General features: G+C 37.4%; 1 long non-coding RNA gene across 4 annotated transcripts; it reads left to right on the top strand.

The window, feature by feature from the left end:
- The first annotated feature begins 984 nt into the window (after window positions 1–984).
- On the top strand, window positions 985–10,258 carry LOC126628500 (uncharacterized). 4 transcript variants are annotated; one of them, XR_007625447.1, is made up of 7 exons: window positions 985–999; window positions 5,367–5,771; window positions 5,866–7,440; window positions 7,561–7,607; window positions 8,110–8,182; window positions 9,724–9,830; window positions 9,943–10,258. It is a non-coding gene; the product is annotated as an uncharacterized LOC126628500 (long non-coding RNA). The 4 variants fall into 4 exon arrangements; XR_007625452.1 differs by lacking the exon at window positions 985–999 and having other exon boundaries at window positions 5,332–5,771; window positions 5,866–6,184; window positions 6,836–7,440; XR_007625454.1 differs by lacking the exon at window positions 985–999 and having other exon boundaries at window positions 5,319–5,771; window positions 8,658–9,830.
- The last annotated feature ends 1,187 nt before the right edge of the window (window positions 10,259–11,445 follow it).

The following is an 11,445-nucleotide window of genomic DNA, read 5'->3' as shown; positions in this document are numbered from 1 at the left end:
GAGGAGCCCTTAGTCTATAAAAGGGCTTCCTCATCCTCACAAACCTCAAGCTCTGATCCTCACATACGAAAGCTCTCACCCTCACAATCCTCTCACAAACAGAGAAATACAATATCAGTGTGGGCGTAGCCCAAACATTGGGGTGAACCACGATACATCTTGTGTTCTTTACTTTCTTGCAGATTCACGGTCGGATTTACGTTGTTCCAAGACCCCACTGGTTTTGTGCATCAACATATTCAAAAAAAATTATTTCTGAAAAAGTCCTAACTTCTTTTCTACTAGATGCATTAGTTCACTTCTTTTCTATCAAATAAGGGATGATATTTTGAATTCAGGATCAACGTTGGAAAGACAAATAACAATATAATAGCTACTTCGTAGTTGATTTGTTCTTGTCAATATGAGAATTTCAATATTAAACCTTTTAATTCGGGGATATCAAACTTAAACCTGAAAACTTGGTGGGATTTAGAGCGCCATATAAAATTATCTTAAATTCCAAATGACTCGTTATTAGGTGTCGTTTGGTATAGATGATTGGATTGGAAAGGAAAAGTAACTACTGTCAACTGTCAAGGTATGTTGAAAGAATACATAAATAAATTGTGCTCAACAAAAGGGTTAGAAGATGAATTAGTCATTAAGAAAACTTATTCATTCCAATCCTCCTCAAAATGGTAAGACCAAAATAGAGAAATTTCCCCTCAATGAAAAATTATTATCATCTATCTTAAATATACCTTGAATTTAAAAGGTTGCGCATTTCAGTCCAACCATCTAATATGAAATGAAATTATTATGTCCAAATGAGCGCGTCTCCTATGCGAACAGTTTGGGCAGGCAGACGATTGCGGCGAGAGAACCACCCATAAAATTGACGATGATGTGACCCCTCTTCAGATGCCCCTTTACAAAATACCACAGCTGAAACACCTCTCCATCTCGATTGAAGCTCCAAAGTTAAGTTACGAAGCTCAGTTTGTGGGAGTTACGAAGGTTCACAGTTAGAAGAAGAAAACTTCTCGATTTTAATGAAGCTCAGTTTCGATTGGAGTTCACTAGGGTGATTCCTCTACATTTGAATCGAACATTTAGGTCCAAGTTTTGAACTATTAGCCCAACCCAATATATTTGACTCCATCCTTTTTCTTTTTGAGCCCATTTGGCATGTTAATAGGAAAACCCAATTCCTTTCACAACTTTTACACGTTTGCATGCCTATACCTTGCATGGAAGGATTAGTGATTAGGCTTGCCATTCCTAGGACATGTGTCTTTGTAGCAAAAGTCATGAGCATTGTCATCTATGTAAGCTGTCCTAATCCTATGGCATGCTTATCGTTTATCTCCCCAATCATTACACTTAGCATTCCACCATTTTCTGGCTGCCAAAACCAACCAATTGGAAGTAATTGCTGGCTGCCTCACACTAGTATAAATAGGAGCAATTCCTATTGTTTGTGAGATACAACATGCAATGCATGCAAAGCGAGAGAGCTTACGTAGAGAAAAATAATTAGAAGAGGGAGCTAGGGTTTGATGTTCGGCGATTGTGAGTGGGCTTGTCTTGCTGAAGTTCTATATTTCAAAGTGAGTCGTTTGTTTAATCTGTTCAAAATGTTCTTATTTTCTACTAATTGAAAACCACGAACTATTGTGGGGTTCATTCTATCTACAAATCTTGATCTATTTTCAAGTCAAGCATGTTAGCTTTCGAGAAATGTTTTGATGCGTATATACATTCCATGTTGTTAAGATTGTTCATGGAGCATGAGAATTTCAGTGTTGTATTATTTCAAGGGATAAATGTAAACGCATACGGGGACATTAGAGCAAACGACCATTAAGGATCACGTGATGAGCTACAATTTATGAAGGATATAACATATTACATATTCTACTCATTAAACAAGGTTTATTATCAGGCATTTAGATTAAATCCAACGATTTTATGTTGGTCCGCACAAATGATCCGCAAAAACAGGTTCGCATTCGGGAATTTGCGTTGTCCAAATAGTCCTTAGCTGGTTAATTGTTCTAGAGTCTGGCCCAAGTAAACTTTATGCTTTTATTTCTTTTAAAATGGACCCTTCCAAGGAGGCCCAAGTAATCCATTGAAGACTTACTCAGATGCTGTTCTATCAGGGTGCGTTTGGTACGCGGACGGGACGGAACGGGACGGGACGGGACGGAACGAAGGTGTAATTTTTGAAAAAGACATGGGTATATTTGTCTTAAAATGGTAAAACATTGTGTTCCACAGACGTGGAACAAACCCGTTCCAGGGGGAGAGGTGGAACGCAAAAACACCCAAAATCTGTCCCGTGGAACAACCTGTTCCACCTATTTTTAGCGCACCAAACGCGGGACGGAACGCCTCGTTCCATTCCGTCCCGTCCCGTCCCACGTACCAAACGCACCCTCAAGTCCCTGAATCAGTTATTGCCTTGGAGCACCAAAGCTTGCACATCGAATTGTTAATAACCTAAAAATCTTAAGGCATTGTTTGGCGAGGAATGTTCAAGTCCAAAGAGGTAGATCATAAAATGTTAACATGAGAGAATTGAAATGCATTGCATAACATTACAAATGCATGTGAGAGGGATTTAACTTCGTTAGGACTTTGAAAATCCCTCACCCACACAGGCAGAGTGGTTGAAAGCGTTTTTGGTGAAAATATTTTTGAAACCAATCTTAAGTGAAAATGCAAATGAATCCTGAAAAAGCACTTGAACTACTACACAACTGGTGTTTCTTGTAGCAAGCACTTCAAATGCTTTTGGAACCCAAAAATATGTTCTCTAAAAACGCTTTCAGTAATTTAAAAGCACTTCCAAACGAGCCCTAAAACTTCAATCGATAAGTATCAACTTAAAAACCGTTTAAGAGAAATCGATTTCCATAAGCATATATACGCCTCTACTGCATGCTGTAATGCTACGGAGTGACCTATGCCAAGGGCTATGATAGGCTGGCATTTGACAAATATGCAGAAGTATTGCAAAAGCAGACTTGAGAAATTAATGTAGCGAAAGCGAGAGAGATAATTCAAAGTTGCAATTTGCTTATATTGCAGCAGCAGCAGTAGTTTAGACAAATTTCAGTAGTACAATGTATATATTGTCTTGAAGATTTTCCCGCATTCTGCGTACTTTAACAAAAAACAGAAAATTCACTATAAGAAGCAATTACATGAGACCACACTTGTTGCAGTCCATATGTTCTTTTTTCTTAACCTTTGAGAACCTAAAAAACTTGAAATTTCAATGTACAACCCCCGTCAGTCTGTCCTTCGTATTGACACACCGCTATACCAACTTTGATGGTTTTTCTCATGTAGGTAGGCCGTTGAGAAGGCCATTGATTTCTTGAAAAATTATTATCATCTATCATAAATATGCCTTGAATTTAAAAGGTTGTGCTTTTCAATCCAACCATCTACGAAACGGAATTATTATGTCCTAATTAGGGCTGGTTTGGGTTGGGATCTCGAACCGAAACCCCCAACCCGAATCCCAAACCAAAACATTTCAAGATGGGATTTTATATCCCAAAACCAAATTGAAACTATTCAATTCTCAAAATTCGGGATTTTCAGGTCACTTCAGGATTGGGTGGAATCAGTTCTATCTGTAATCAAGTTGCTCGAATGCAATGCTAATGCAACTAGCTCCTCTGTTTTGATAGTTTGTTAGCTTTGAAGAAATCCACAAACTTATATTGTGGCTTGGCAGTACTCTGCAGAAGCAGCAGAGCCGCAATGAGCTCTAGAGTTTGAGCTCCAAACAATGATATTGCCTGCACTACCAAAAATAAATAAAAGATCAATTGACGGAGTGCAAATCGCATACTTAATGCAAAATCAAGCTTCTTAAAATTGAGAATTGCAAACAGTTCCATGTGCTTTCATAGCCATGCTCCCTTGAAACAAAATGAAGCATAGTTTGATGCAAACAACGAAAATGATAAGCTAATTGATTACGCAGTGGTTCATCTTCATCATCCTCTATTCACAGCATATGCCAATCCATATCAAAGCAGAAAGTTGAACAATTTTTATATCCAACCCCTAACAAACTACACCTACACTACAATGCTAAATCATGAAAAGGGAAAGAACATTGACTGGCTTTTTGCACACTCTTACTTGTAAATCATAATCTAGCACATATAGGCGAATGATTCATTAACAAATATGTTTGTACGCAAGGGTTAATTCATGAACATGTTTTATAATTTCCCCTCATAATTCCCATTCTTCCAAGAATCAAATATTGTCAAGGCCATTACTTCTCAATGTTGATAACAAAAAATAAACGAGCAGGCTCACCTTTGTCTGTGGATCAATAAAAGTTTAATCCGATGAACCCACCCTCCCAAAGGCCTGCAAGTCTTGCACTGCACCCACCCTAATCTGAAACCCCCTACAATTCGTGCAAGTCCTATTTCCCTATCCCCTATAATTTTATTCTACAAATTCGTGCACCCACCCCCCCTAATATTAATTTGAATGAACCCACAAATTCGTGCACCCACCCTCCCAAAGGCATGCAGGCTCTGCACTGCACCTACCCTAATTTGAAACCCATAGTCCTCAAACCCTCACACATTCGACAAAATACTCAGAAATCAAGTTAATCAACATGAAATTTGACCTTAAACCTTAAAGAACAAAAACCCAGTGAAAATAAAAAACCCTTGCCTGGATTTTGGGACTCGATTGGTGTCAAATTCATGTCTTCCTGTGTCTATGTGTGTGTGGCCGGATGAGCGCCGTTGAAGTGTATCGAGGAGCGGCGGGAGCACGAAGCAGCGTTCGAACTTCGAACTAGGTTTTCGAGAGAGTGAGATTGTGAGAGTGAGCGACTGAGAGAGAGTCTAAGGAAGTGAGACTGTGAGAGGAATACAGAAGACCCAACTCACAATAGATGGTTGGATTAGATCTTAACCAATGCAACGGTCCAAGTAATTTCTAATTATAAATTAAAAAATATATATATATATACACACACACACAATATTTAGTTCAGTTCGGGATTACCGAACACTTTCAAAGATGTGGCCGAATCTCAAATCAAAACTTTCGGGATCAATTCGGTTTCGGGTACCGAATTTTTTGGGAAATTCGGTTCGGACATTTTTCGGTCAAATTTCGGGACGGTTCAGGATTTTCGGGAAAAAATTCCATCCATAGTCCTAATGAGCGTGTTTGTTATGCGGACCGTTTAGGCAGGCAAGTGATTGCAGATAAAACCACCCGTAAAATTGACAATGATGTGACCCCTCTTAAGATGCCCTTTTACAAAATACCATAGCTGAAACACCTTTCCATTTCGATTGAAGCTCCAAAGTTGAGTTACGAAGGTCCACAACTAGAAGAAGATAGCTTCTCGATTTTAATGAAGCTCAGTTTCGATTGGAGTTCACTAGGGTGGTTCCTCTTTACAGACAGCCTCTCAATCTTGATTCGAGTTTTGAAAGTCAGTTTCTGGGGGTTATGAAGCTCCACAGCTGAAAGAAGATAGTTTGTCGATTGGAGTAACGAAGCTCAACAACTGAAACGAGGGTGGTTTCTACAAATCCCATGACTATCATCACGTTCTGTGAAGATACGGTGCCCAAACCATTATCTAGAAACCATTGCCATCGTCGCATTCGTCTTTGTCATCACAGTCGTTGTCCAGCTTTGGAGTGTGGCAAGTCGCCACCGGTGTAATATCAACGAATTCAAGGTTGAATATGTCTTAAAATGTTCTAAATTGTGTTTAGGTAAGTTCCTAGACCTATCTAGATGATTTTGGATGAAATTTTGTTGAATTAGAGCTTGAATAAGCTAAGTATTAATATTTTGAAGAATCTACAGCCTCTGGCGAGTCTCCAGTGGCGGAGCACGATGGTCAAAGGCGGTCTAACGGCGACAGATTCCGTTAGAGTTGACTAAATCTCTAACAGCAAAGGTATATTCCATTAACTTTCCAACTGAAATCCAAAACATGGCGCACGGCCTCGACGACTACAACGACGAGTGGTGGCGAGTGACTGTCTGTACGACGGCACGTGGAGCATCCGAGACCTAATCTTAGGTTATTCAAAGTCCTGAATCACGGGGTGCAATCCATTTGTGTATATTCATTATCTAAATAATACATTCACGAGTACAAGTTCAACTAAATTGGGCAAAGGTAAGAGGCCTATTAAAGAATCACGCTTGGGAAACTTGTGAGTGGATCCCTTCAAAACTCAAGTTTTCGAATAAATTATTTCTTGATGAATTAAACTGTTTTGAAGCTAGTCTTACACAAGACTTCTATAGAATTGGTTAGAGGACCATATAATTGAATTATCCACATTGGTGATTTATTTTCACCATATGATCTTTCATATATCTTGTATAGTTGTCTTCGGTCGTAGGATATTTGCAGCTGTTGTTATATTTCTAGTAGATGCTAGATATACTAGTAGGTGCTACTAGTTGAGTTAGCTAGTAGACGCTAGCAACGCACAAGTCGACGCCCATGTACACTTGCGTGCTATACTTATATTAGTAGATGCTAGTATGATATATTGATTTCAGATATTATCTATTCTAAAATTGAGAAATGATTTGACTGTAGCTAAGCTACAGTCAAACCTTTGCCACTCGATTTCACGCTATTTACAACAATGTCAGCAAAATAGGGCTGGATTAGGAGGGTAATTTTCAAAAGTTAGGAGGGTAATTTTGTCTCTGACCAGATTTCGAAATATTTACGATTTTGCCAGTCTATTCTAAAGTGGGCCCTCGATTTTGCATTATTTACATTTTTGCCATTATGTCTGTGGCTGTGCTTCAGCCAAAAACTCACAGATTGTGCTTGAGAGAGATATATGAGAGGATTGTTGGAGGGATTTCAGGGTGAAAGGCGTGGGATGCCAAGGAGGGGAACGGAGAAGGATGAGTGAGGCTGCCAAAAAGAGGGGTTATGTTGAATTTTTCTCCTCAAATCAAGGGTTGGTGATGGTGATTGAGAGATTGAGAGGGATGGGAGAAAGACAAAAACAAACCCATTTGTACTTCAATTACCCTTCTTAAACCCTAGCAGCCACAACACCAACTGTAGCCGATCCTTCAGAATCCCAAAACCGAGCCATCTCTGCAATAGCATCGACTCGTGCTTCCCAAAACCAAAACCACACAAACCTGCCCTCCATTTATATAACTCGATCGTTTCGGTGAGATGAAGGAGAGGGAGGAGCAGGGAGATGGGCTTGAGTCTGCGGACAGCGGAAGAGATCTTCAGGGATTACAGTGCTCGGAGAACCGACACCGTCCATGCTCTGTTTGTTGGGGTGTTTTGCAGCATCGTAGATTTTTTTCAAGGAGTTTGCTCTGTTTGTTGTCAAGGCTGGTTCAATTTTAAGTAATATTTATGGTGTAAATTGGGAAAACAAACTTGAGGTATTAATTTTTCAGAGATAGTTTATCCTTGAAATTACCCATGTTTTTATGTCTTCCAGCGTTATGTTTTCTTGGAGTTACTCAATCCTGTACTCATGATTTGAGTTCTTAATTTTGCAGGCAAAATAGTTGCAGGCAAATTTTGTGTACTTGAGCCTGTTAAGCAGGTGAGTTCTTTCTTTTGCGAATTGTGAATACATTGTTGCAATTGTATTGGGTCCAATCAGTGTGCCCTTTCCTCCATCCCCCATGGTATTCTCCTTTTTAGTCAATCAGAGTAGACCACACATATTTCATCTAATTACGATGCTCTTAATAATGTAATCATCCATCGTCAAAACATTCCCAATTTATTTACTAATTTTAATTTTGGCTTTTAAGTTCAGGTTCTGGTTTCTAATATTTATATTTTTGTACAAACTTGATGGTATGAAAAAGATTTGATGATTTATGATTGTATGAAAGTTGTGTGGTTCAAAAGGTGATAACATTTTGTTCTAAGAATTAGGAAGCAGTTGCTAAGTGATAATTCTCCGTTTTGCTTTGGATAGAAAAGAATAAAGTGAAAATGCTTTGATTTTTGTTTTATTTTTCCTGATTTCTTCAACATGTGTATGGAAACATAGTATTACGTCTCTTATCCGTTTTCGCATTGGTTTACTGGTGCAGGTTGAAATTATGGCTCTATTTTGGGGTAATCTTTCTTCTTTTTGCTCTGGGTTTGGAGTTCTACACAACAAAGGTACTCCCTCCCTCCCTCCCTGTGCAGTTTTGATATGCAGTTTTGATATGCTTATAACTGAGTAAAATTAGTCAAATTCACCCCTTCATTATTGTAGCTTCGAGTTGTTTGAGCAGTTGTTCCAGGACGACTGCTACAAATCTTCCTATTTATGTGTCTGTGTGGCATTACCGTCTCAGTATGTCTACTAATTTTCTCCAGAATGTCTAGCTATTGAAATCCATTTAGAACTAGAACATAGAATTGTCATAAGTTTATGTATACCACATGAAGTTGGAGTAGAATAAGCTTTTTTTATCCTCCTGCATCTTGACACTCTCATTCTTTCTATGTTGAATCTTATAAGTAATTTGTAATTAGTTTACTATATTTGGTATTTTCACTTCCGATAAATTTTCTTGACATCAGTGTTTTAAGCTAAATGTTCTGTTTATGTAGATTGTGTTATAGATGTTTCTCATTCTCAATGTTGCAGTTCTGATTAGGTGCTGTTTGTAGTTTTATGGTGGTAAAGTTTTCGGGGGATATTTGTTGGTGTGTTCCTTTCTATGTCTTCAACAGTAGTGGTAAATTACCATAAACCTACCTCATGCATGCCCACATTCGCACAGCTTTGCACCCACTTTTCACTCCTATTATCCTTTTTCTTGGATGCATAGTATTCACAAGTCACATTGTTTTTTCTTTTGGCCCTAGGTGTTGAAATTTTTTATGGAATTTCATTGATGTAAATATTGCATCTTATTTTGGGCATTACTGTAATAGGTGAATATAAAGTCTATTTGGATAAGAGTAAATTGATTGTGTTTTAAGTTTTTTTTTTAATTCAGATAATCATGTTCAATATTTTTTTGGTTTGATTTAAAGGAATTTTGTACACAAAAAAGTTAGGGTTTTCTAGTTAGAATTTTGGGTTGTACATCTGGGTGTTTCTTACACAGAAAAGTTGAGCTTTTCTGATTAGTTTTTTGCGTTGTTTATTTGGGTGGTTTTGTTTTCGTCAAATTTGTGGCTTTTGTGATTTGAGATTTGTACATAAATTGAAACTTAGTTTTTCTAATTTCAACTCTCATTCGGATCTTGACATTTTCTCATCATTAAAATTGTTTTTTGTGCTGTTCTTTTCAAAGCACGATCAGATCCACAAGGCATCAAAGTATGTTATTGAAGTATATATTGTACATGTCTGTATTACATTATACATGTGTGAGTGTGGATATGTTTTATTCTGGGTTGATTTAGTTAATGAGGTTTGCTTTAATTTCAGATTAATTTGGTTCCTATTAAACAAATCGGACGTTGTAAGTGTGAACCAGTTGTGTTTGAAAATCGTTGGTTTTTCATTTTTTTTTACTTGTGCCCTTTTAGTTGTTTGAATGAACTTTTTATGATGTAAATCAAGCTAAATTGAATAGCTGTGTTTGTATATTGTGTTTGGTGTTTTGAATTCATCTTTAATTAATGCATTGTGGTTGTGAGAGTGATTGAATGCATTGTAATCTTTATAGACATATATATTTATACAATTTCTAATTCTACAGCAACGCGCGGGCATAATTTCTAGTGATTTCTGAACCACTGAATGAGTATGATTTCGATTGATGAACTTGTTGAGATTTCCATTTACCATATATGGTAGTCAATACTGGTATGTAATTTTAAATTATATATGTTTTTCAAAACAAGGATTAGTATATTCAAAATGTTTTAACTATATAAATGATTATGATCCACTCACATTTTGTTTTGATCCCCCTCAGGACCTAGCGAGAGCGATTGTTGAGGAGGACGAGTGGGCTTGGCAGTAGTGTAGACTTCCTATGGAGTATGGTAGTTTTACTTATGCTTTATCATTTTCGAGTTGTAATAATATGCATGATCGTACTTTTTGATTATGCATGGTTGAACACATACTCTTGTGTTGTGTTCTACTATTGCTTGCACTACTTTTATGCTCTGAATGATGTGATAATAATGGGTTGAACCCAAATATGTCCCCAAGTGGGGAGGTTGTGTAGGAACTTGCAAAAGTTTTTAAATAATTAATAAACGAGCCTTTTGGTTCAAATTTATTCATATCTTAATTTTCTTACTATGGCTTTTGTGTTGATGGTTTTTCATCATCTCTAGGATGGTTACATTGCAAATTTAGTGACGGCCAAGACATTTTTGCCATGGCTAGTTTGTTATTGGGGTGTGTTAGTTTGGTATCAAAGCATGGTTAGTGGACAGACTGGTTTCTGGAGGTTTGTGCTATAAAGTTGTCAGTTTGCCCACATGTCTATAGCGGTCAGTATTTCACTTCCTATAAACGGTCAGTTATCGTGCACAAGATTGTTTTCTCTTAAGCCCCTTGTACCTTGGGCTTCTTAGGCCATCTCTAACCGAAAAGGGGGCCAAAGGGCCATGTTTAGCCCTATAGCCTTGCAAGAAATTGTTTTTTAACGAACAGTGCTAGGTCATATTTTTTACCATCTCCAACCGAGAGGACCAAAGGGTCATAGACCAAAACATAGATCGTTTGACAAAAAACCCATCTCTAACCGAAGGGGGCTATTTTTTAGCCCCCTCAATAATTTATTATTTTAATTGAATTAAACTACCATATTAAAATAAAATTTTCGGACACATTTTGAGTGCCACTTGTTGCTAAATTAATAAGCCTCCAAATTTTTTATCTTTATATAATGAAAAGGATGTGAAAAATTGGTGAAGAATTGAAATAAAATGAGGTAATATAATATGAAATGGTGAAAAGGATGTGAGAAATGGGGTAGAAATGACTTAGTGCAGTCTTATTAGATTATGAATGTGATTGTGTAAATCCTAGTGTATTAAGGGATATATTGGAATATTCTCTTTAGTAGTTAATATCCTATTAGAGTTGTAATCCTATTAGGGTTAGGATTTAATGTGACGACCCGTCCCTAATTCTCTATGTATTTTCTCCCCGAGCATGTGAATTTACATTTATGCCCCTGTTGGCAAGTGATGTGGACGTGACTGTGCAACATTAAATTATTTTTCTCGCTTTTGTAATTAATTTGTACTCATTGTTACGAGGGTACGTTAATTTTATCAGTGCTAGAAACAATGTTTTGGATAAATTTCTGATTACCTTTCTACTGTGCAAATATGAAAATCTTATCCCTTGTTCTTTTTAAATTGGACCCGTGCCCTCAAACCCCTCACAACCAATCAAACACTCTCCTCAATTCTCTCACCCAACTAGACAACTTCCGTCACTTTTCCACCAATCAGAA

This window comes from Malus sylvestris, chromosome 1 (genome assembly GCF_916048215.2).
Source record: "Malus sylvestris chromosome 1, drMalSylv7.2, whole genome shotgun sequence".
Classification (NCBI taxonomy): domain Eukaryota; kingdom Viridiplantae; phylum Streptophyta; class Magnoliopsida; order Rosales; family Rosaceae; genus Malus; species Malus sylvestris.
The sequence above is the reverse complement of the archived record's forward strand: the minus strand, read 5'-3'. Positions and strand labels throughout refer to the sequence as shown.